Below are 27,435 nucleotides of genomic sequence, written 5' to 3' on the forward strand. Positions count from 1 at the left end.
GCCCAGAAAAATCTTTTTTTTCTGCGTGACGGCACGGTTGTGTACGAGCCGCTCTCCTAGCCTAGAGGCATGATGGGAGTAACACTACTGCACATATTCAGTGGGCCCTAGGTACCCGGAAGCAACCCGGAAGCCAGACACTCTTTCAGCGTATGCACTAGGCGAGCCATCCTCATAGGAATGACCGGGCGCCATTTTCAGATCCGGTATCCAGTTCCACTATAATACATCCATGGGGAATCTTATAGTAACTTTTTTTGTGCGATTGATCTAAAACTCATTATAATGCAGATACATGCAATTTTAGGAGCATTCAGGGAGCGGCAGGACTGTACCCCCCCCCCCAAAGTTATTAAACTTTGAAAATCCAAAAGACGGTCATCATGAGCGCCTGGCCGTTGTAGCGTTAGAAGGACATGAGGCAGCCGGTCAGAGGAAACAGGAAGGAAGCTGTGGCTGCATGGCGGCGTGATGCGGCGTGCTGCGTCCTGACGTTTGTCAGGGTAAAAACAAGGAAACCGATCTGCTCCGGGGAAGAAAAGAAAGTTGCCAGAACTGCTGCCGCGTTCATGTGATGGGTACAACACCAACACAGGTGCGCTTTAATTAACACAGCCACGATTAATCAATCAATTGTTGGTTAGAAGGCAATGAATCTTATTAACTCAACATATTCTTAATTGCTCTATCTGCTCTAAATATGAACAGCCCCCTCTGCAGGGCTGCCACCGCCTCCGTACAGCGTGTCAGTAGTCGGAGGTCTGCTCACGCCTGTCCCAACTATTTTGGGCTGATCCATCACATGCTGTGTTCTAAGTGGGGGGATAATCCCGAACCTTTCCTTCCAATATCACAGACACTGTGTACCACTCTGAAAATGGTTTCTTGACTCCATCCATCCAGTATACGAACCGCTTATCCCGCTCTCAGGGTAGCGGGGTGCTGCAGCCTATCCCAGCAGTCACTGGGCGGCAGGCGGGGGGACACCCTGGACAGGCCGTGTAAAGTTCTGGGGGGAAATGATTGTGTATTTGAACCATGAACACAACATTTTTCTGGGTCATGAGTTCACATCATAAGAGCAAAGTGACAAAAGACCCGGGACTCATCCAGGCCTGGTGGCTCCACGCCTTCCAGAAGCTGTTCAGGAACGTCACCATGTCCTTCAGACGGGGCTACAACTGCTGTAGTGCTAATTATGTTTGCACAAAAGACACAAAGACTTATTTAGGTTTAATGAGATGTGTGTAGGCAGCACGGTGGCGCAGCACGGTGGCGCAGTGGTTAGCGCGGTGGCCTCACAGCAAGAAGGTCCTGGGTTCGAGCCCCGGGGTAGTCCAAACTCCTCTGTGTGGAGTTTGCATGTTCTCCCCGTGTCTGCGTGGGTTTCCTCTGGGGCCTCCGGTTTCCTCCCACAGTCCAAAGACATGTAGGTCAGGTGACTCACAGACAGGTAGGTCAGGTGACTCACAGACAGGTAGGTCAGGTGACTCAAAGACAGGTAGTTCAGGTGACTCGAAGACATGTAGGTCAGGTGACTCAAAGACAGGTAGGTCAGGTGACTCAAAGACATGTAGGTCAGGTGACTCAAAGACAGGTAGGTCAGGTGACTCAAAGACAGGTAGGTCAGGTGACTCAAAGACAGGTAGGTCAGGTGACTCACAGACAGGTAGGTCAGGTGACTCAAAGACAGGTAGGTCAGGTGACTCAAAGACATGTAGGTCAGGTGACTCAAAGACAGGTAAGTCAGGTGACTCAAAGACATGTAGGTCAGGTGACTCAAAGACAGGTAAGTCAGGTGACTCAAAGACATGTAGGTCAGGTGACTCAAAGACAGGTAGGTCAGGTGACTCAAAGACAGGTAGGTCAGGTGACTCAAAGACAGGTAGGTCAGGTGACTCAAAGACATGTAGGTTAGGTGACTCAAAGACAGGTAGGTCAGGTGACTCACAGACAGGTAGGTCAGGTGACTCACAGACAGGTAGGTCAGGTGACTCAAAGACATGTAGGTCAGGTGACTCACAGACAGGTAGGTCAGGTGACTCACAGACAGGTAGGTCAGGTGACTCACAGACAGGTAGGTCAGGTGACTGACAGACAGGTAGGTCAGGTGACACACACATTCACAGTGTGAAAGTGTGTTTGTGTGTGGGCCTGGCGGCCTGTCCAGGGTGTCTCCCTGCCTGCCGGCCGCCCAGGGATGCTGGGAAAGGCTCCAGCATCCCTGCCACCCTGAGAGCAGAAATAGTGGTTCGGATAGTGGATGGGTGGATGGAGATGTGTGTAACACACACACACAATGCATTTTTCCTGATGCCGCTGCTTTGCCTTTTTCGTTTGCCGGGCGGGTTGGAATGCTGAGCGGTGGTTTAAGTTCACGGCGTGGCGCTGCTCACCGAGGTCACAACAACGTTCATAAAGTTAATGGAGACGGTGCAGGCACTTGACACGCGGTTCGTAGACCATTTATAATTTCTTGGTCATAATTCCCGAGTGCAGCCTTCATAGCAGCTACCGGCTATGGCACATTTATGAATGTTGATTCATTCCTTATGTCAGCTGTTAGAATCTACAGCATCATATTTAGAAAAAGAAAAGAAAAGAACAGAGAAAGGAAGAACGCCTAGAGAAAACGGATGGTTCACCGAGGAGCTGCGCTCGTAACAAACAGCTTCGTGACACTTTAATTGCCGGGGGATACCCAGGAGCCATGTTTTAAGGTGGATGTGGTGAATTCCAGAACGATTATGGTGCAGCTCAGCTTTCAAATACGACTCCACCCACTGTGGGACAGCGGAGATGTTTAATGGACCATCATGTCTGACACATAAGAGTAGACCGACTTTCAACACGTGTCATGAAGTGTGGCACCTCATCCCATACTTTACATTCATCACAAGCTCACTGTGAGCCGCCATCTTCCCACACCGCTTCCGGCGTGGGAAGATGGCGGAGCAAATTCACATTCGCAGCAGCCCACCCACCCAGTACCAGTGTGGGAAGATGGCGACACGAATTCACACTTGCAGCGGCCTCGCCCGGCACTGTCCATGCGTTGTCTTTGTCCACGTCTGCGTCCAAGTTTTGTCTTCATTTGATGGCTGGGAGAGCGGGCGCTGGACCGGCCGCAAGAGCTTGGTCTGCTGCACTGTGGGCCCAGGGACCACGGCCTTGCCCGGAGCTGCACCCGAGGAGGAAGCACCGAGGGTGGTCGGACAGGACGCAGAAGCGGGGCAGGCTAAGCTAACTGCTAGCCCACGCAGACCGGCGGTTGCTAGAGTCATCCTGGCTGTTGTTCGTTCCTTTGGACAGAGATTTTTTGTTTAGTTTGGATATGTGCGCTAGTGTGGCTATACGAGTTAGTGTGGGTATGTGTGTTCTTGTAGCTTTTGGATGTGTTGTTGTCTTTGTGTTGCACTGCTGTGGGCTGGGGGACACGGCATTTTGTTCCATTTCATGTACACAAGTACATGAGGTGAAATGACAAAGCGTTGCTGAGGCCTGATTCCTGGAGTTAAATCCGGCTGTTGTTGGCCACCACACTGGGCTATGTCAGTGATCCAGAAACAGACCCTGTGTTCCTCCAGCATGATTAATAACAGCAAAGAAACACACTTGGGAAGTTTATCTGCAAACTTCCCACCCTCCACCCAGTGGGCAGTTTGAACTGAAAGACTACACTGCTGCAAAATTCACCCGAGTGGAGGATTTGCTGAATAATGATGTCCATAAAAGAATGGATGTGGACGTGAGGCGGTGCAGACAGCAGTCTTCTCCATCACTACTTCTGCTCCCGTCACCTCCCTCGTGAGTCTGTCGCCTCGTAAGTAGCTGTGGTGAAATACAGCCCTCACTTACTGTAATTGCCGTTTTGACTGGCTTATTTCTGTGATATTACAATAATAATTGTGGGTAAATCCAGCATGTGAAGGGGCTGTGGGACCGGCTGACATAATAGCAGAGGATTATGGTGACAGTGGCTCTCCTCCCCGATGGGTCACAATCAACAATTCAGTCACAACAACGAGAAGAGCCTCATTTTCAGGTCTGGATTCATCTGGGCTGCTAATCCAGAATCAAGGTCCGCTTTGAGGCCTTAATGTTTTTAAAAAAAAATTTTTTTTTACTTTTATTTTACTCAAAGACGTGTTTTCCTCCAGCTTCTTCAAACCTCTTCTTCAAACTATCCGTTTTATGAAGCAAAGGTTTGATGTGTGTTTTTATTTATTCAGGAATCAGGGACATTTAATTGTCATTTCATTTCATGCCCATGAAATGAAACACTGTTTCCCCCAGTCCACAACAGCACAACACAGACAATAACACATATCCAAACTACAAAAAAACCTACAAAAACTACAAAAACACATATATTAAACATATCAAAAAAACATTTCACTGTCCAGGAGAACGAACGCCAGCCAGGATGACTGTCGGAGCCGCCGCTCTGCATGGGCTAGCAGTTAGCTTAGCCTGCCCCGCTTCCGCATCCTGTCAGACCTCCCTCTGTGTTTCATCCTTGGCCGCAGGTCCAGGCAGGGCCGTGGTCCCTGGGCCCACCGGACGCGGCAGACCAAGCCCTCCCAGCCAGACACCTTCGACACACCTCCCCGCACTCCACATGACGACACCAAAAATACACTCAATGCTAGGTGAAGCCGCCGCCAGACCACCCTCGGTGTTATTGCAACTGCCTGTCTGCATGGGCTATCACTAAGCTTAGCCTGCCCCGCTTCCGCGTCCTGCCAGACCACCCTCGGTGTTATTGCAACTGCCTGTCTGCATGGGCTATCACTTAGCTTAGCCTGCCCCGCTTCCGCGTCCTGCCAGACCACCCTCGGTGTTATTGCAACTGCCTGTCTGCATGGGCTATCACTTAGCTTAGCCTGCCCCGCTTCCGCGTCCTGCCAGACCACCCTCGGTGTTATTGCAACTGTCTGTCTGCATGGGCTATCACTTAGCTTAGCATGCCCCGCTTCCGTGTCCTGCCAGACCCCCCTCGGGGTTATTGCAACTATCTGTCTGCATGGGCTATCACTTAGCTTAGCCTGCCCCGCTTCCGCGTCCTGCCAGACCGCCCTCAGTGTTATTGCAACTGCCTGTCTGCATGGGCTATCACTTAGCTTAGCCTGCCCCGCTTCCGCGTCCTGCCAGACCACCCTCGGTGTTATTGCAACTGCCTGTCTGCATGGGCTATCACTTAGCTTAGCATGCCCCGCTTCATCGTCCTGCCAGACCACCCTCGGTGTTATTGCAACTGTCTGTCTGCATGGGCTATCACTTAGCTTAGCCTGCCCCGCTTCCGCGTCCTGCCAGACCACCCTCGGTTATTGCAACTGCCTGTCTGCATGGGCTATCACTTAGCTTAGCCTGCCCCGCTTCCGCGTCCTGCCAGACCACCCTCGGTGTTATTGCAACTGTCTGTCTGCATGGGCTATCACTTAGCTTAGCATGCCCCGCTTCCGCGTCCTGCCAGACCACCCTCAGGGTTATTGCAACTATCTGTCTGGATGGGCTATCACTTAGCTTAGCATGCCCCGCTTCCGCGTCCTGCCAGACCACCCTCGGTGTTATTGCAACTGTCTGTCTGCATGGGCTATCACTTAGCTTAGCCTGCCCCGCTTCCGCGTCCTGTCAGACCACCCTCGGTTATTGCAACTGCCTGTCTGCATGGGCTATCACTTAGCTTAGCCTGCCCCGCTTCCGCGTCCTGCCAGACCACCCTCAGTGTTATTGCAACTGTCTGTCTGCATGGGCTATCACTTAGCTTAGCATGCCCCGCTTCCGTGTCCTGCCAGACCGCCCTCGGTGTTTCCTCTTTGGGCACAGCTCCAGGCAGGTCTGTGGTCCCTGGCCCACCGGACGCAACAGACCAAGCTCTCCCAGCTGATCCAGTGCCAGCTCTCCCAGCCATCAAATGAAGACACAAACTTAGATGCAGATGTGGACAAAGAAACTGCATGGGCCGTACTGGGTGAGGCTGCCACAAACGCAAGTTCGCGCCACCATCTTCCCACACCGGCAAAGGGTGAGGCCGCTGCAAGCGTGCATTCATGCTGCCATCTTCCCACACCAGAAGCAGAACTATTCATACTATTTTTACTTATTTAGTCTTAGTCTTATTTTTGCTTTGTCTGGTTTTATTTCTTTGCAAAGCACTTTGTGACATTGTTTTAGAAAAGTGCTATATAAAGTTATTATCATTACTTAATAATAAAAGCCTTATGAGTTTCTAATAATTGTTTGTGATAGCATTACAAACACACTGAGTTGAACTTATTTACCTACTGTGTCACTGTTAAACCTTTACCGAGCTTTTTTCATGCTTTATCAAGATAGAAAAAAACTTTAGCACAGGGCTGGACGATATGGCAAAACACATGACCACGATAATTCTTTTCATATTGATCAGTATCGATATTTATCACAAAATATAATTTGATAATGCTGTCAGTTTGAAGAGTATCCTGATGATGCCTGAAGCAACCAGCTAATCATGGTTTATTAGCAGCTAATCATGGTTTATTAGCTGTTATCATGGTTTATTATCAGCTAATCATGGTTTATTAGCAGCTAATCATGGTTTATTAGCTGTTATCATGGTTTATTATCAGCTAATCATGGTTTATTATCAGTTAATCATGGTTTATTAGCAGCTAATCATGGTTTATTATCAGCTAATCATGGTTTATTAGCAGCTAATCATGGTTTATTAGCAGTTAACATGGTTCACTAATACATGAACAAAGTTGTTTAACCTTAATAAGGCAACAAACAAGGTTTAGTAAGGGTTTAACAATGACAGAATAGATGAGTTAGCATGATAAATTATAAACAATTATGAGAAACTCATAAACAGTCTACAAATTGCGAACGAGTTTCTTATAAGTGCTTATAAATGTATTTGTAGTATTTGTAAATACTACAAATGTAAATACATTAGTAAATGTTAATGTAGTATTTAACAGTAAACCTGTTTATGATGCTATTATTGACACATACAGTCTTACTAACACAATAAAGTTAATAAGCACCTTATAATGACTCATGAGGCCTCACTGCCTACAAACATACAACCTAACACAAACAAACACACAAATGTAGTATGTTACATAGAAATGGCATTAGAACAGGTTGGACCTCAAGGTACACACAACACCACACTAGGTACACACAACACCACACTAGGTACACACCACACCACACTAGGTACACACCACACCACACTAGGTACACACCACACCACACTAGGCATACAAAACACCACACAAGACAGAAGGAAAGGTGCTGCTGTGATGCTCAACATAAAGACACAATGAAAGAACACTTTGACTAGACAAGAGAGTTAACAGGTACACACCTCAACCATTCCTAAGGAAAACAGCAGACCCCGGCAGAGCCCAGCAGACCCCGGCAGACCCCATGTTTATGTATTTACTGCTAGTCTGGGGGGTCGAGGCTGGTGGATTTACTGTATTTCTGTACTAAATAAGAGAGACTGACAAACACCAGCAGATGACACCTGCATGGACCAAGACTCCACAGACCTCTGTGTGACACAAAGCTCCTCCAGCAGCGCTCCTCAGGATCTGAGCCGTCACATGTAGTTATGCTCCTGTTTTCAACCCGGCAGCCGGCCTGGAAATGCCCTTGGGCAGGGCAGTAAAGCTGCAGTATATAAACTGACTGGTCTGAACACTGAGTCATGCAACCTCCAACGTACCGTGGATGTACTGTCTCCATCCGAGAGCTACGCCTGGCCTACGCCTGGCCTACGCCTGGCTCAGGCCTACGCCTGGCTCAGGCCTGGCCTTGAGAAATAACAATAATGCATTCATGCACAGCTCCACCATGTATGGGAAGATCTTTTATCTTTTATCCTCCCCAGTTGTACCCGACCAATCACCCCCCTCTTCTGAGCCGTCCCGGTCTCTGCTCCACCCCTCTGCTGATCCGGGGAGGGCTGCAGACTACCACATGCCTCCTCCCATACACGTGGAGTCACCAGCCGCTGCTTTTCCCCTCACAGTGAGGAGTTTCACCAGGGGGACATAGCATGTGGGAGGATCACGCTATCCCCCCCCCCCGAACAGGCGCCCCGACTGACCAGAGGAGGCGCTAGTGCAGCGACCAGGACACCACCCACATCCGGCTTCCCACCCGCAGAAACACAGCCAAATCAACGCCTCAATCCCCAGTCTCAATCAAAGACCAGCTCACACCGGCGTGTGCCACCAGGACAGCACCCCAGAACCCGACAGGTTCTGACGGAGCCGGAGGAACATGAGGTCACTCGCACCTCCCACCGCGAGGGGGCATCCCCCCGAGGGCTTGAATGGAAGAAGGATGCGGATGTCACGACATGCGTTTGTAGCGAATTCGGGGGGGGGAGCAGCCCGGCAATCCGCCACGGCCGGGACGCGAACCCCGAACTCCCGCACCACGGGCGACTACGTTAACCGGTCGACTAAAGGGTCCGACCCGCTATCCGTGCACGTTACAGACGCATCCTTCCCCGCAGTCTCACCGGTGCAGCCAGCAAGCATGCGTCAATGCTTTCTCAGAGGTAAAGCCCGTCTGGAATAACGCCCTGCACTGGAGGCAGGGCGCTGGAGGCCGCCCAGCCGCCCCGCAGACTCGCCTACCTCCCATCCATCCATCCATCCATCCATCCATCCATCATCCATCCATCATCCATCCATCCATCCATCCATCCATCATCCATCATCCATCCATCCATCCATCCATCATCCATCCATCATCCATCCGTCATCCATCCATCCATCCATCCATCATCCATCCGTCATCCATCATCCATCCATCTATCCATCCGTCATCCATCCATCCATCATCCATCATCCATCCATCATCCATCATCCATCATCCATCATCCATCCATCATCCATCCATCCATCCATCCATCTATCATCCAAACCGCTTATCCTGCTCTCAGGGATGCTGGAGCCTATCCCAGCAGTCATTGGGCAGCAGGGGGGAGACACCCTGGACAGACCGCCAGGCCATCACAGGACACACCCACACCCACCCACACCCACCCACACCCACACACAGAGGGACAATGTAGTACGGCTGAGTCACCTGACCTACATGTCTTTGGACTGTGGGAGGAAACTGGAGCACCTGGAGGAAACCCACACAGACACGGGAACACGGGGAGAACATGCAAACTCCACACAGAGGACGACCCGGGACGACCCCCAAGGTTGGACTACCCCGGGGCTCGAACCCAGGACCTTCTTGCTGGGAGGCGACCGTGCTAACCACTGCGCCACCGTGCTGCCCCGGTCTGTATATCACCCAGCCAAATGTTATACAGTGAGCAACATGTATGTTGGACATGTGTGGAGGAGAGATGCTGGGTATACTGGGAGAAGGATGCTGAATATGGAGCTGCCAGGGAAGAGGAGAAGAGGGAGGCCAAAGAGGAGGGTTATGGATGTGGTGAGGGAGGACATGCAGGTGGCTGCTGTGACAGAGGAAGGTGCAGAGGACAGGAAGAGATGGAGACGGAGGATCCGCTGTGGCGCCCCCTAAAGGGAGCAGCCGGAAGTAGCAGGAGAACAGTCCTGACGGAGGAGATATTTATGAGCTCACCAACAAACCAGGTGGAGTCATTGTGACACACAGCAGCCTTAGCAAACCCGGCTGACATATCACATATCTGGTGCCTTGTCGTCTTGGGATAAAATAAATCACTACAAAAGTGCTGAGTCTCCCCACTTTAAATCCAAGAAAAGCTAAATAAATAAATAAATAAATCAAGAGTCCAAGTAGTCTGTTAGCAGTAAGGAGCAGGCTTTTTACCCTCAATATCCAAAATGACTCGTTCCTGTATTTACTGTCCCGCAGCAGAAACATCACCATCACTATTTGGTGCTTTGAAGCAATGACACAAAGTATAGCATTACCTAATGGGGATGATTTCCATTTTCACATTAAACCGGCGTTACTGATGGACATCCGACACAGTGACTCTGTGTCTTCTTCAGGTGTGTGTGTGAAAATGTCTCGTGCCTCGTACTTGATATTACAGCAGCTGATAGAGACAAGCCTCAGCAGATGTTTCTAGCATATCCACCGTCCACTGCAGAAGAGCGGCCTGGTGGCGCAGCGCTTGTCTCACAGCAGGAAGGTCCTGGGTTCGAGCCCCGGGGTAGTCCAAGCTTGGGGGTGGTCCTCTGTGTGGAGATTGCAGGTCCTCCCCGTGTCTGTGTGGGTTTCCTCCGGGGGCTCCGGTTTCCTCCCACAGTCCAAAGACCTGTAGGTCAGGTGGATCACCGTACCACATCGTCCATAGATGTGAACATGTGTGTGTGTGTGTGTGTGTGTGGGTGTGTGTGTGGGCCCTGTGATGGCCTGGCGGCCTGTCCAGGGTGTCTCCCCGCCTCCGCCCAGTGACTGCTGGGATAGGCTCCAGCATCCCCACGACCCTGAGAGCAGGATAGGCGCTCTGGATAATGGATGGATGGAACTGCAGAAGATATAGAGTCTGCAGATGCTGCAGTGTGCCGTTGCTGAGAATCCTCACCTCCACCTTCTCCTCATCTGAGGTCATCACCCAAAACCATCTGCCGATTCAGTATCGCTCCAAAAATCAGCCTTAAACCAACGCCATCTTTACCCGAGCCACAACTAACTTGTAACAGCACAAAACACCACCAGGCTGTCTCTCCTGTGTCAACATAGACGAAGAAGGGGCGTCCGGGTGGCGTGGCGGTCTATTCCATCGCCTACCAACACTGGGATCGCCGGGTTGAATCCCCGTGTTGCCTCCGGCTTGGTCGGGCGTCCCTAAAGACACAATTGGCCGTGTCTGCGAGTGGGGAGCCGGATGTGGGTATGTGTCCTGGTCACTGCACTAGCGCCTCCTCTGGTCGGTTGGGGTGCCTGTTCGGGGGGGAGGGGGGACTGGGGGAAATAGCGTGATCCCCCTACACGCTACGTCCCCCTGGTGAAACTCCTCACGGTCAGGTGAAAAGAAGCTGCTGCCCAGATAGCAGACACATGTGGGCCTAATCTGGGGCACCTTTGGTACTTACGGCTCAGTTACGGCACTGGCAACTGTTGTGTGGGCCGGACGCGGCCCACATGTCATAAGCCGGGCCTGACTTGGGTTACAGCACATAGTATGTGGGCCATGTATGGGAGGAGGCATGTGGCAGTCTGCAGCCCTCCCCGAAGCAGCAGAATGGGGTGGAGCAGCGAGCCGGGAGGCTTGGAGGAGTGGGGTAACTAGCCCAGTACAGCTGGGGAGAAAAATCCTAGAAAAAAAACAGTAACAAGACTGTGCTGATGGGTTGTGTTGGCGGTGCTGGTGGGTTGTGTTGGCGGTGCTGGTGGGTTGTGTTGGTGGTGCTGGTGGGTTGTGTTGGTGGTGCTGGTGGGTTGTGTTGGCGGTGCTGGTGGGTTGTGTTGGTGGTGCTGGTGGGTTGTGTTGGCGGTGCTGGTGGGTTGTGTTGGTGGTGCTGGTGGGTTGTGTTGGTGGTGCTGATGGGTTGTGTTGGCGGTGCTGGTGGGTTGTGTTGGCGGTGCTGGTGGGTTGTGTTGGCGGTGCTGGTGGGTTGTGTTGGTGGTGCTGGTGGGTTGTGTTGGCGGTGCTGGTGGGTTTGTGTTGGTGGTGCTGGTGGGTTGTGTTGGCGGTGCTGGTGGGTTGTGTTGGTGGTGCTGGTGGGTTGTGCTGGTGGGTTGTATTGGTGGTGCTGGTGGGTTGTGTTGGTGGTGCTGGTGGGTTGTGTTGGCGGTGCTGGTGGGTTTGTGTTGGTGGTGCTGGTGGGTTGTGTTGGTGGTGCTGGTGGGTTGTGTTGGTGGTGCTGGTGGGTGGTGCTGGTGGGTTGTGTTGGTGGTGCTGGTGGGTTTGTGTTGGTGGTGCTGGTGGGTTGTGTTGGCGGTGCTGGTGGGTTTGTGTTGGTGGTGCTGATGGGTTGTGTTGGTGGTGCTGGTGGGTTGTGTTGGCGGTGCTGGTGGGTTGTGTTGGTGGTGCTGATGGGTTGTGCTGGCGGTGCTGGTGGGTTGTGCTGGTGGTGCTGGTGGGTTGTGCTGGCGGTGCTGGTGGGTTGTGTTGGTGGTGCTGGTGGGTTGTGCTGGTGGGCTGTGCTGGTGGGGTTGTGTTGGTGGTGCTGGTGGGTTGTGTTGGTGGTGCTGGTGGGTTGTGTTGGTGGTGCTGGTGGGTGGTGCTGGTGGGTTGTGCTGGTGGGCTGTGCTGGTGGTGCTGGTGGGTTGTGCTGGTGGGTTGTGTTGGTGGTGCTGGTGGGTTGTGCTGGTGGGTTGTGTTGGCGGTGCTGGTGGGTTTGTGCTGGTGGGTTGTGTTGGCGGTGCTGGTGGGTTTGTGCTGGTGGTGCTGGTGGGTTGTGCTGGCGGTGCTGGTGGGTTGTGTTGGTGGTGCTGGTGGGTTGTGCTGGTGGGCTGTGCTGGCCTGGCGGTGCTGGCTGACAGCATATTCAGGGCAGGGGAGGCCACACAGCCAGACACAATCATCCTGTGGGACATTTAATCCCCGAAAGGGGCGGAGGAGTGGTCCAAGAAGAGAAGAGAGAGAGGAGGAGGAGGAGGAGGCCAGGAAGAAGGAGGGGAGCTGCAGATGGTGTGAGAATACCGGAGATTTACTGCATGACTAAGAAAAAGCAACGCCGCCAAAAGCATTGGAGCTTATTTCATAAGCATAACTGAAATAAAGTGCAGGGGAACGGCATTTTAGGCTCTGGAGATTAATGGCGAATGCAAATGTGAGGTGCTGTAAGTGGTCCAGCTCCTGCCTGGCCGCCGCTCAGAGGTGCCAAATGCTGATTTATGTGGATGGGGAGACACGTCCTGCACGGAGTTTTACATGCAGTCAGCTCTGGGAAAAGCCTCCTGCTTAATTACTCCTGCCTCCAGCTGCTGGGCGCCGCTTTATGGGCAACGTCGCGTTAAACAATCACCCGCCTCTCTCCTCCACGCAAAACAAGATGGCTGACAGATGTGAAGGTGTGATGACGCCGGACCGTCACGATAATGTTAGACCGCCAGCGGCGTCGCTGTCCGGTGTTAAGGTGAGGCGTAATGTCGCCTGTCCTTTACGACTGCTGTGACGTGACTGTTGAGCGCAGCAGAAAAGCTTGTTCATGTGGCGTCTATTGATCACGGTTACACAAACCTCACTGAAGCTCACATGGCACTATTATATTCTGATGTCTACACACACTTCAGACACACACTTCAGACACACACTTCAGCCCAAAACTGACGCTCTTAACCTATCAACTACACTCAAATAGATAGTAAAGATGTACAGTACCACCACCCACTAACAACCTCACAACACACCACCCTCTGATTATGACTTAGGGGGCGCCTGGGTGGCGTGGTGGTCTATTCCGTTGTCTACCAACACGGGGTCACCGGTTCAACTCCCCGTGTTACCTCCGGCTTGGTCGGGCGTCCCTACAGACACAATTGGCCGTGTCTATGGGTGGGAAGTTGGATGTGGGTGGGTGTGTGTCCTGATTGCTGCACTAGCACCTCCTCTGGTCAGTCGGGGCACCTGTTCAGGGGGGAGGGGGAACGGGGGGGAATAGCGTGATCCTCCCACGTGCTACGTCCCCCTGGTGAAACTCCTCACTGTCAGGTGGAAAGAAGCGGCTGGTGACTCCACACGTATGGGAGGAGGCATGTGGTAGTCTGCAGCCCTCCCAGGATCAGCAGCGGGGGTGGAGCAGCAACTGGGACGGCTCAGAGAGCGGGGTGGTTGGCCAGGTACAACTGGGGAGAAAAAGGGGGAAAACCCCCCAAAAAATTAAATAATGATTATCATTTGGATCTCTAAGATGACGTTAGACACAACCCACACATGTCTCCTACAGCCCGATATGGTTCCTGAATGTCGGCCCCAAATATCGGTTATCGGCCACCATAACTCACCGATAATCGATATCGGTATCACCCCTGAAAAAACATATCGTCGACTCCTACTTGATAGACACTGGTTTATGTTGGGGCGTCATTAGTGGGTGGGGACCAGAAATACTTTGCATGTTATTGTGTCAGACTTGAATCCGTCAGAACAACAAACCACATGACACACAACCAGACTGCCCCGTTTCCAAACACCGGCCTGCTAGCAAACACCGCTACCGCTAGCAGGTCAGTCCATGTAGACATGTCTTGACATGGTTTCTGACTCTTGGTTCTGATGAGACTCATTCTCTAGCAGCATGGACACCAGCCTCTCCTCCCACAGCACTATTATCATTTCCACAACGTGCTGCTGTTTGCTGCCTTCATCATCTAAACTTCTCCACATAGGTCTCTGACTGGGACGGTGTCCTGCCGCCAGCCTCAACTGCCTTCATCATCTAAACTTCTCCACATAGGTCTCTGACTGGGACGGTGTCTTGCCACCAAGCTCAACTGCCTTCATCATCTAAACTTTTCCACATAGGTCTCTGACTGGGACGGTGTCCTGCCGCCAGCCTCAACTGCCTTCATCATCTAAACTTCTCCACATAGGTCTCTGACTGGGACGGTGTCCTGCCGCCAGCCTCAACTGCCTTCATCATCTAAACTTCTCCACATAGGTCTCTGACTGGGACGGTGTCCTGCCACCAGCCTCAACTGCCTTCATCATCTAAACTTCTCCACATAGGTCTCTGACTGGGACGGTGTCTTGCCACCAAGCTCAACTGCCTTCATCATCTAAACTTCTCCACATAGGTCTCTGACTGGGACGGTGTCCTGCCACCAGGCTCAACTGCCTTCATCATCTAAACTTCTCCACATAGGTCTCTGACTGGGACGGTGTCTTGCCACCAGCCTCAACTGCCTTCATCATCTAAACTTCTCCACATAGGTCTCTGACTGGGACGGTGTCCTGCCGCCAGCCTCAACTGCCTTCATCATCTAAACTTCTCCACATAGGTCTCTGACTGGGACGGTGTCCTGCCGCCAGCCTCAACTGCCTTCATCATCTAAACTTCTCCACATAGGTCTCTGACTGGGACGGTGTCCTGCCGCCAGCCTCAACTGCCTTCATCATCTAAACTTCTCCACATAGGTCTCTGACTGGGACGGTGTCTTGCCACCAAGCTCAACTGCCTTCATCATCTAAACTTCTCCACATAGGTCTCTGACTGGGACGGTGTCCTGCCACCAGGCTCAACTGCCTTCATCATCTAAACTTCTCCACATAGGTCTCTGACTGGGACGGTGTCCTGCCACCAGCCTCAACTGCCTTCATCATCTAAACTTCTCCACATAGGTCTCTGACTGGGACGGTGTCCTGCCACCAGGCTCAACTGCCTTCATCATCTAAACTTCTCCACATAGGTCTCTGACTGGGACGGTGTCCTGCCACCAGCCTCAACTGCCTTCATCATCTAAACTTCGCCACATAGGTCTCTGACTGGGACGGTGTCCTGCCACCAGCCTCAACTGCCTTCATCATCTAAACTTCTCCACATAGGTCTCTGACTGGGACGGTGTCCTGCCGCCAGCCTCAACTGCCTTCATCATCTAAACTTCTCCACATAGGTCTCTGACTGGGACGGTGTCCTGCCGCCAGCCTCAACTGCCTTCATCATCTAAACTTCTCCACATAGGTCTCTGACTGGGACGGTGTCCTGCCACCAGCCTCAACTGCCTTCATCATCTAAACTTCTCCACATAGGTCTCTGACTGGGACGGTGTCTTGCCACCAAGCTCAACTGCCTTCATCATCTAAACTTCTCCACATAGGTCTCTGACTGGGACGGTGTCCTGCCGCCAGCCTCAACTGCCTTCATCATCTAAACTTCTCCACATAGGTCTCTGACTGGGACGGTGTCCTGCCACCAGCCTCAACTGCCTTCATCATCTAAACTTCTCCACATAGGTCTCTGACTGGGACGGTGTCTTGCCACCAAGCTCAACTGCCTTCATCATCTAAACTTCTCCACATAGGTCTCTGACTGGGACGGTGTCCTGCCACCAGGCTCAACTGCCTTCATCATCTAAACTTCTCCACATAGGTCTCTGACTGGGACGGTGTCTTGCCACCAAGCTCAACTGCCTTCATCATCTAAACTTCTCCACATAGGTCTCTGACTGGGACGGTGTCTTGCCGCCAGCCTCAACTGCCTTCATCATCTAAACTTCTCCACACAGGTCTCTGACTGGGACGGTGTCCTGCCGCCAGCCTCAACTGCCTTCATCATCTAAACTTCTCCACATAGGTCTCTGACTGGGACGGTTTCCTGCCGCCAGCCTCAACTGCCTTCATCATCTAAACGTCTCCAAATAGGTCTCTGACTGGGACGGTGTCCTGCCGCCAGCCTCAACTGCCTTCATCATCTAAACTTCTCCACATAGGTCTCTGACTGGGACGGTGTCTTGCCACCAAGCTCAACTGCCTTCATCATCTAAACTTCTCCACATAGGTCTCTGACTGGGACGGTGTCTTGCCACCAGCCTCAACTGCCTTCATCATCTAAACTTCTCCACACAGGTCTCTGACTGGGACGGTGTCCTGCCGCCAGCCTCAACTGCCTTCATCATCTAAACTTCTCCACACAGGTCTCTGACTGGGACGGTGTCCTGCCGCCAGCCTCAACTGCCTTCATCATCTAAACGTCTCCAAATAGGTCTCTGACTGGGACGGTGTCCTGCCGCCAGCCTCAACTGCCTTCATCATCTAAACTTCTCCACATAGGTCTCTGACTGGGACGGTGTCCTGCCGCCAGCCTCAACTGCCTTCATCATCTAAACGTCTCCAAATAGGTCTCTGACTGGGGCGGTGTCCTGCCGCCAGGCTCAACTGCCTTCATCATCTAAACTTCTCCACATAGGTCTCTGACTGGGACGGTGTCCTGCCGCCAGGCTCAACTGCCTTCATCATCTAAACTTCTCCACATAGGTCTCTGACTGGGACGGTGTCCTGCCGCCAGCCTCAACTGCCTTCATCATCTAAACTTCTCCACATAGGTATCTGACTGGGACGGTGTCCTGCCGCCAGGCTCAACTGCCTTCATCATCTAAACTTCTCCACATAGGTCTCTGACTGGGACGGTGTCTTGCCACCAGGCTCAACTGGTTCTTAATGGATTCTTTCCAGACTACATCCAGACTTTATTTATTCCAGACTCACACAGCAAAGGGAACTGAGCCGGTGAAATGTAGGCTGACTTCGCTAGTTTACTTAAGACCCTTTTCAGGATTTTGATTTTGATATACTTTAATGATCCCCGAAGGGAAATTACACTCTGCATGTAACCCATCCTAGCTGTGTAGCTAGCAGCAGTGGGCAGCCAGCGTGCAGCACCCGGGGACCAACTCCAGCTCTTTTCTCATTGCCTTGCTCAGGGGCACAGACAGGAGTGGTAAACCTAACGTGCATGTCGTTTCATTAGTTTTATGGACAGGGTATCTAAAACGTTTCACAGACTGAAGGATTCTGAAGGTTTCTCTAGGATTTCATCCATTTTAGTGAAGTTATAAAAGCCTTTTTTTCTCCTCTGAACCAGCTCTCAAAGTGAGTGAAGTGAAATATAAATCAAATGGGAACCATATCCCAGACAAGTAGTACACAGATACTGTGGGATGTGAGCTCAGTGGACTGCACAGGACGCTCCCCTGAGAGCAGGACTGACTCCCGTCTCAGCATCCTTATCTGTGATGTGCAACTGATGAACTATGGCGATTCTCTGGGACTCTATTTGTGTGGATCAACAGATGGAGGGAGGCGGCCGGTCCGTTTTTCTCTCGGGAGATAAGCACTGTCCGTCAGTTTGACTGACAGATCAGAGCAAGGCTGACTCGGCCATTGTGGAGGGACTTGACTTCCAGAGGGGCTTTTTTCTTTCTCTCCAGCTATTCGGCAGATTGATTTCAAGAATAAACAAGCAAAGCACAGAAAGACATGGCTGCTTTGTTTATTTGCAGACAGCAGGAGCTGTTATACTACCACACAATACTTCTGACACCAAATCCTCAGAGTTCAACATAAAACTCTGCAAAAACGGAAGGCGGTGTGTAGCAACACCTGAGAATGGACCGCAACAATACACCGAAAAACAACTGCAGGATATGAAAAACTGTAGATCCAGGATTCCTGTTTCATGATCCTGGCTAACCTGAAGACGAGTCAGACAACATAACGTGAAGAAGAGTCAGACAACATAACCTGAAGAAGAGTCAGATAACATAACCTGAAGAAGAGTCAGATAACATAACCTGAAGAAGAGTCAGACAACATAACCTGAAGACGAGTCAGACAACATAACCTGAAGAAGAGTCAGACCTGAAGAAGAGTCAGATAAGTCTGTGAATGTTCTCATTCATCCAGGTCATGGTTATCCAAAGGAGTTGAATCAAGTGCAACTGGATATATACCAAGTCCAGTTGCACTTGATTCAACTCCTTTGGATAAGAGTCAGATAACATAACCTGAAGAAGAGTCAGACAACATAACCCGGCTTGCAATCAAGATTCCCTTCTCATTCTAGACTTCAACCTTTCCTCGTCTTTAGACGGGAGCTCAGTGGGTCTCAGCTTCTCTCCTCGGGACCCTCTGTATCGCCGGTTTTCCAGCAGTCTCAGACCCGGGACAACAGGTGAGCTTCATTAGTCCCTGATATAATAGAATACTAGGAAGATTGAGGGTCCCATGGACATCATTTCAGGACCACCATATTAGCTAACATCTGTGTATCAATGCTAGTCGGGGCTGTTAAACGGTTAATTTTGAACGGAATGTTTATAGGAATACTGCCAATAGGAGCCAGTCGTGAATCCTGGTGCTCCCTGCCTTCATATCCAATGCTTTGACTTTAGATAGTCCCAGACTCATTGGGCCGCTGTCCTGGGTTCGAGCCTCAGGGTAGTCCATCCTTGGGGGGGGGGGTCGTCCTCTGTGTGGTATCTGCATGTTCTCCCCGTGTCTGCGTGGGTTTCCTCCGGGTGCTCCGGTTTCCTCCCACAGTCCAAAGACATGTAGGTCAGGTGACTCGGCCGTACTAAATTGTCCCTACATGTGAATGTGTCGGCCCTGTGATGGTCTGGCGGTCTGTCAATCCAGGTTGTCTCCCCGCCTGCCACCCAATGACTGCCGGGATAGGCTCCAGCATCCCCGTGAGCCTGATTGGGATAAGCAGCTTGGATAATGGATGGATGAATGGATGACATGGTCTCTGTGTTTCCTGACTCTGTGCTTTACGTGAATGAATGCCATCCTCCATAGCAACAGCACTACAGCCACATTTCATTATTGGGTTGTTAAGATCTGGAGTGTGTACACAACAAATTGGAGGCCTCTGGCACTTAATTCAACTTCCATTGGCTCAAATGGTCTGGCCCAACAAGCCAGGGCAGTACTGTCACATGAGATGTGAGCCTTTATTTGCACACAGGAAGTGACACTCGCTACACTGCCGATAAAATGAATGTGGGATTTTAGCAATGGTTCACTGGTGGTATGTTGCAGCAAAATATGTTTGGTCCATTGCTGAAGAAAAGAACATCTAAAATCCCGTGTTTAACTGTATCATGCCTTGTAGCAAGCTTCATTTCTTGTGCACGAAAAAACGCTCATGTGTCCTTCACTAAATTAGTAGAAAAATTACACAATGTCGCTTTAAACCACATTATCAAACCAAACAAGACCAAGGCTGGAGCTCTGCTCCCAAAGCTTTTGACTGGCATGTGTGTTTACATTCAAGTTAGTAGGGGTGTAAGAAAACATCGATACACTCGAGTGTCGCGATATCTTTTGTGATACTGTATCGATTCTCAAACCACTATATTGATTTTTAATTGTTTACTTGTAAAGGTTCGTGACAAACATGCTGTGTTGTGTGTAACCCCACGGCCGCTAGATAACAGTGTTGTAATCTATCTTCAGCCATCTGACTCTTCCACTCCAACCCAACAACGCAAACTGAGACAGGAAGTAGCATAAGCACAAAGAACACAGGCCTATGAAACCACAACATATCACCTTTCTCACAGTATCGCAATATATCACCTTTCTCACAGTATCACAATATATCACCTTTCTTACAGTATCACAATATATCACCTTTCTCACAGTATCACAATATATCACCTTTCTCACAGTATCACAATATATCACCTTTCTCACAGTATCACAATATATCACCTTTCTCACAGTATCACAATATATCACCTTTCTCACAGTATCACAATATATCACCTTTCTCACAGTATCACAATATATCACCTTTCTTACAGTATCACAATATATCACCTTTCTCACAGTATCACAATATATCACGATATATTGGATCATGGTCCTGTATCGTGATACTATATTATCACCACATTCTCGCCAATACACAGCCCTACAAGATAGAAGGTTAGATTGCATCTGCTGGAACACACTCACACTCACACACACACACACACACACACATATATATATATATATTCCCCCACTCAAAGCTCACAGACGTAGGTTAATGTGGAAAGGAGGACGATCTATATAGCAGAAACTAATATATTATATAGATACAATAATATTTGACTATACCCTACTTTATGAATGGAGGGTAGAGTCATGTTGCCCTGCAGCTGCCACTCTCTGCAAACATCATGCCCACCCATCATCTGGAGGAGATGTGCTTGCGTCCACACATCACCGGGAAGTGAAGGAGTGTGAGTTCAGGCAGAAGGAGGGATGAGCAGCAGAGCCATTAGCCGGCAGTTTGCCAACACACCTTCATCCCATATCGCTGAAATGAGGCCGCATGTATTTAGCCTGGGAGCAGCACGGGACTCATTTGAAGACCTTGTGAGCGTTCCAGCTGCATGTTTAATAAGCAAGCACGTGTGGTGGATTGACAGGACCTGCTGGTAAGAAGAAACAAGAGGCAGGACATGTGAAATGGAGGCGAAAGTCCTAATTCACATTACACCCCTGCCAAGGCGGTTCACCTGATCAATGTTAACGCCAAACACTGAAATCAGTGCTCCTGGTCGGTTTCTATAATTACTGTATTTGGCTATGGCAGCATGGTGGTGCAGTGGTTAGCGCGGTTGCCTCACAGCAAAACAGCTCTGGGCTCGAGCCCCGGGGTAGGTCAGGTGACTCAGCTGTACTAAATTGTCCCTAGGTGTGTGTGTGTGTGGTTGTGTGTGTGTGTGTGTTGGCCTGGCGGCCTGTCCAGGGTGTCTCCCCGCCTGCCGCCCAGTGGCTGCTGGGATAGGCTCCAGCATCCTGCGACCCTGAGAGCAGGATAAGCGGTTCGGATAATGGATGGATGTTTTTGGCTGCTCACGCAGGAGAGCGAGAGAGGCCAATGAAAACTAAAGCATGTGGACGTGTTTGTGGAATAACACAGGGCTTCATAGTTCAGTCATCTCTCTGTCCTCCAGAAGGTCTAAGAGGTGGCAGCTTGACTAGAGACCAAACCTAAAAAGTAATTATAGATTCACACACAATGACTTCTTTCATTCTAAAGTGTTTATCTTTGACGTCTTCGCTTCTGGTGGACTTGGCATCATCTGCTGGTCACAACAGTTTGTTTTCACACTGCAGTTTCCAGATCCCAGACAGCTGAATCAGTTCATCTGGACACTAGGGCTGTCCCGATGACCATTTATTGGGCTCTGGAGCTTCTGTAGTAATCAACAGCGAATACTCGTGAGTTTCGGCGTGGAGGGGGGCATGACTCGGGAAGGAGTCATCCAGACATTTCTCATTTCTCCGTTGTTGAATGAGATGGACAGCATAGTGGTGCAAGGATTCTGTTATTCTACAGTATTGTTTGGGTTTTTTTTTGCCCCCCCCTTTTTTTTCTCCCCAGTTGTACTTGGCCAATTACCTATTCTTCCGAGCCATGCCAGTCGCTGCAGAGTACAGTCAGTTGTGACTGAAGACGTCAACAAGATGAGTGATGAAACACTTCTCTCTCAATACATGTGTCCAGATGAACTAATTAAACTTTCTGCGATTTTTTAAAAATCTGGATTGTTGAACATGCATAAAAACAAATGCATGTATTAGAGGCCCTGCGTCAGACACAGACAGGAAAGGCCAAATTTTAGCTATGTTACATAAGTGAAAAAAGGCTGTATTGGTGATTTATTTAATGTGCTTATCAAGTTAAAGGCTGGGATCAAACGTAACACCAAGATTTTTGGCTGCCACACTTTTAAAAGCAGAAAATTTAGTGACATCCAATTTTTCACAGCAGCCAAGTAGGCCACTAAATTAATCATTTGAGTAACATCATCAGCATGTGCAGCTGAGTATTCCCCACATGGCAATGGAAATTTATGTCATAACTGTGTATAATTTGGCCAAGAGGTGAAATATAAAGAGAGAAAAGTCGAGGCCCGAGAACTGAGCCCTGAGGTATGCCATATTTTGTTTGGACACAAAGCAAAAGAGGCAAGACTGAGATGGTTTGGACATGTGTGGAGGACAGATGCTGGGTATATTGGGGGAAGGATATTGAATATGGAGCTGCCAGGAAAGAGGAAGAACAAAGGAGGTTTATGGATGTGGTGAGGGAGGACATGCAGGTGGCTGGCATGACAGAGGAAGATGCAGAGGACAGGAAGAGATGGAAATTGATGAGCCGCAGTGGTGACCCCTAATGGGAGCAGCCAAAAGTAGTAGTAGTAGTAGTAAATGTTTGTTTATGTATATTATTAGATGGTTCATTGCACATTTCACCACCAACAGTGGTAGGAGTAATCATTAGAATTTTGTAATTCACACATTTAGGAGGTGACAGATTGGGAGCAATACAACAGGGAAGAGAGATGGTTTCAATGTTATAGACCAAGCTGTCAGTCTGATAAGTGACACTCTGAGAAATTCCCTGACTAAACATATTAACTCAACAAGTTGAGTCCACATTCACACTACGTTTAAACCTAGCAGGCTTTCGAATCACCTGTGATCTGCTGAATGATAAGTCCCTAGTGTCAGACCAAATGTAGACAGCTAACTATATTGTTAGACATTCTCCAGTAGGGTGAATGCTGTCTGCTTTCAGCAGGTAAGGGCGGTCCCAGCAAGAAGGCCATTTGTCAACAAAACCAAAGCTCTGTTCATTACAGTAACGAGCCAGCCAGCAGTTCATTGAGGTGAGCCTACTGTACATCTGATCATTACCCTTCACAGGTAAGGGACCAGAGATAATTAATTGATGCTGACACATCTTTCTTCCAAAGTCAAGCGTTCTGACTAGGCTGGCTTTTTTGATCTCTGATTAATTCATCCTTGCATTATTGGTGCCGACATGAATAGCAATGTTGCTGAACGTAGTGGTGCTGTGTGCGTAGGTTCCCTGACTCTCCCTCCGTGATGCCAGCACCCTAAGATTATCCTCTATGTCGGAGACTCTGGCCCCGGGTAAACAGTGAACCAAGGCTGGGAAAGCAAGTCTGATATTGCAGGTAATGGAGTCTTCTATCACTAGTGTGCGTTGCTTTATTCTGTCGACAGAAGTGGGACAAGCACATTGGCCAGTAGGACTACTACTACAGGGCTGGTGAAGGGCGAAAACCAGTTCACTGTCAGGAGAGTTGACTGCAGACAAGGCTACATGACCGGTGGTGAGCCTTCCAATGCCGGCAAACAGAGACAAACTCCGTCACATCTACCAGTGAGGCTGAGCTAGTGCTAACAAATCAAATTTACATCAAACATCAAATTCAAAACCTTAACGCTCCCTTACAAAACAGCAACTAAAACGGCTCCCGCCTACCTGGACTCCCTCATTCAGGTCTATACTTAGTCCCGCTCACTACACTCTGCCAATGAAAGGTGCCTGTCACTTCCACCACAACGGGGCCCTAAGTCACTAGCCAGACTCTTCTCTTCTGTAGTTCCCTGGTGGTGGAACGAGTACCAAGCATCATTTGATCCACTGAGTCCCTCTCCATCTTTAAGGAGAAGCTAAAAACCCAGCTCTTTATCCGACACCTCCACACCTGATGGTATTAACAAAAAAGAAGAAAAAAAAGAAGCTTCTTTGCACCCTATGCATTGCCTTTGTGCACTGCCTGTTGGCACCTACGTCCTATTGGACTTGAACCTAGTTTTTTTCTCTTACTTGCGTTGCCGCCTCCTGACTAGATCCTTGCTTGTATTATATTAACACCCAGATGTGCGTCGCTTTGAGTCAAGTGGGTTTTATTTGTCCCCAGAGGGGCAACTGTCTACACCTCTATAAACAATGTGTGTGACCCAGACTACCCCAGTCCCAGGGACAAAACGGAGAGCTTCTTTCTGTGAGAGACTCTTGTTTCTGCTCTTCTCCGACGATCCCAACCTGATCAGCCTGGACCAGTATGTCTTCAACATGGAGGCCCATCCCCTGCCCTTAAGGCCTGCCACTGAATTAAATATGTGCATGCTCAGTAACTCAGCTAGCTAACAACAGTTCACACGTATGATCACACATGCTAACACATCTCAGGGGTTGGCTAACACACAGATACATCTCTAAAATTCTTATCAAATCTCTGACTGAAATGTGGGCTGCAACACAAAGCTAGTCCACAACTTGAAAAAAATAATCCTGTGTATTCATGACATTTTGTTTGGCTGGAAATATTTATGCTAAAAGCCATGGACAAAAAGCAAAGCGGGGCTCAGGTTTTGGAATTGACTTTTTGTTTCTTGGTGTTGTCTGTAGTCATGGTATGGACTGCTAAGTGTTGTGTCCATAGTGGAGAGAGACTGGAGAAAGTCTGTCCATCTTCTCTAACCAGTCATGCAGCCTCCATGACCCTGGCATGTGTTGCACTATCAGGGTGGACAGCCTGGCTGCTACTTGTATTTCAGCTGTGTCCTAATCATGTGATGATGGCAGGGAGTGGGGTGTCTGAACTGCCCGTGAGCACTTCAGGTGCAGGTGTATCCCAACCACCTGCACCCTACCCCCTCTGGTGTAATGCGTTTTACAGGACTATGCTGGGAAATGCATGACTAGGTACTTTGTGTGAAATATCGGTCAGTGACGGCCATGTACATGCCTACGCTCTTCTAGGACAGAGAAGATAAGGGGAACCTTACCTTTGTTTTAGCTGGGACTCCAATGACCCTGAACTTATTCCAGTCATCACAAGCCCCGTGATTCTGTACTGTGAAACTTTTCCTTTCTTTTTTCTAGGGTAGTGTGTGTGTGTGTGTGTGTGTGTGTGTGTGTGTGTGTGGACCCTGTGTGATGGCCTGGCGGCCTGTCCAGGGTGTCTCCTCACCTGCCGCCCAATGACTGCTGGGATAGGCTCCAGCATCCCCGCGAGCCTGAGAGTAGGATAAGCGATTTGGATAGTGGATGGATGGATGGATGGATGGGTGGGGCAACTGTTGTGTAGCAACGGCAACATTTAAGCACACAAACACTCCACAGAACACATAAGGCAAATAAAGACAACATGTAGTGAGGAGAAACAATAGCAGGTGTGCTGTCAGTTCCGGGGCTAAGGCCATCTGGAGTGCTCGTCACGTCCGACATAATCCTAGCCGAAAGCAGCTGCTCTAACTCACGGACACGTCTCTCTAGTAGAGACAACCTGTCTGTAACTACGGAGCAGTCGCCACACACCATCGTTTTAACGAGGCTGCTTTGACTGCGAATGGAATAGAGCTACCTGCTACGCTAGGCTAACAGCAAAGCTAGTAACAAGCTAGGAATGAGAGGCTGCCTACTAAACACAAGAGACGTATGAGAAAGAAAACTAGAGAATCCAGTGATGAGTGAACTAAGCACAGAAAACAGCTGAATCAGCAGAACAAATGAAGAGGTTAGGGTAAAAGAATAAACAGCAGTTATCGATCTCACGAAGCCGAATCTCACGAAGGTGGAAGCCAGAAGCTGGATTCTGCAGAGAATCTGCACTTGTTGTTTTTTCACTATACAGAGATGTCCATTTTCTGCACCCCAAGATCATTTTAACACCCCCTTGACTTGCTGTTCCCGCCATGTAATATCTCTGACCTGCAATCATTAAACCAGATCGACATCCGGCTGACATGCAAAGAGACCGGTGATGGGGAAGAGCGGGCTTTCTATTTTCCAAGCCAGTTTTAGTGATCGAGCTCAAATCATTCATTCAGCCGGTCAGATCAATACTGTCAGAAGTCACTGAAATCACTTCACTTTTGTCTATGAGATCATGCTGTGATCGATCAGAGACACCTGGTGATCTTTTCCTACAGTTAACCATCAGATGTACTTAGTTTAATTAGCTTAGTGTGAAGATGGCTCGTGTTGGCTGAGACATGAAAATTAATGAAGACTTCAGTTTCTAAATGTAAGGGGAAGCAGCAGCTGAAATAACTCAAAACTCTCAATATGATTCTGGCCAAACAGAAAAAAAACACATAGTAAAATGAAAATATAATTACACACAAAAACCAAAAAATAAAAATGTATACAGGAACACATTAATTCTCCTGCTCTCTGAAGTTTCAGTGCACGACGAAAAAGCCACGGTGAATTACTTGTTACAGAAAAAAACAAAATGAATGTTTTTAATAGCATTAGCGTTAGCATTTAATAAATGTGTTCATACATTGTGTATACTGCCCTTGTATTAAGGGTCATTAATGAGCTGCCTTCATTAAACCTCTAAATTAAAGCAACTTAATTTAATTTTAAACCACAAATCTATTTTGCATGAAGAAACAAGTTATCATTCATCACAAACTGTGTGACTATCTGGGTTTTCCCTCTTCACAGTGCAGAAAGACTGCAATTAATCAGTGGACACCACTCGTTTTATTACAACACACCTGTTTATTATTATTATTGTTATTATTATCCATCCACTATCCAAACCACTTATCCTGCTCTCAGGGTTGCGGGGATGCTAAAGCCTATCTCAGCAGTCATTTGGTGGCAGGCAGGGAGACTCCCTGGACAGGCCACCAGACCATCACAGGGCCCACCCACACCCACACCCACACCCACACCCACACACACACACACATACACACATACCTAGAGACAATTTAGTATGGCCGATTCAGACAAGAGCAGAACAAAGAAAATGTAATTTCATTCAAACCACTCCAAATTCAAATGTCTCATAAAAATATGTCCCCATGACCGCATTAGTCAGCCACTCCTGATATCAGGGTCTGTGTATTCCCATCTGTAAAAGCCGAGAGTTTTCAGTTTTACCCAAAGCCTGACAGCATTTCGATTCAGCAGGGACTGAGTCAGAGTTTTTCACGACCTACTCAACATTCAATATACATGCACTGTCAAAAGACAAGCTGGAGAGCTGTTCACCAACACTTACTGTCAAAAGAGCAGCTGAAGAGCTGTTCACCAACACTTACTGTCAAAAGACAAGCCGGAGAGCTGTTCACCAACACTTACTGTCAAAAGACAAGCCGGAGAGCTGTTCACCAACACTTACTGTCAAAAGACAAGCCGGAGAGCTGTTCACCAACACTTACTGTCAAAAGACAAGCTGAAGAGC

The 27,435-nt window shown here is 49.4% G+C and overlaps 1 pseudogene; it reads left to right on the top strand.

Annotated features, from left to right (window-relative positions):
- The first annotated feature begins 1,062 nt into the window (after nt 1-1,062).
- LOC130113917 (regulator of nonsense transcripts 1-like) overlaps nt 1,063-27,435 on the top strand; it is a 142,514-nt pseudogene continuing 116,141 nt past the window's right edge.

Source organism: Lampris incognitus, chromosome 6 (assembly GCF_029633865.1).
Source record: "Lampris incognitus isolate fLamInc1 chromosome 6, fLamInc1.hap2, whole genome shotgun sequence".
Classification (NCBI taxonomy): Eukaryota; Metazoa; Chordata; class Actinopteri; order Lampriformes; family Lampridae; genus Lampris; species Lampris incognitus.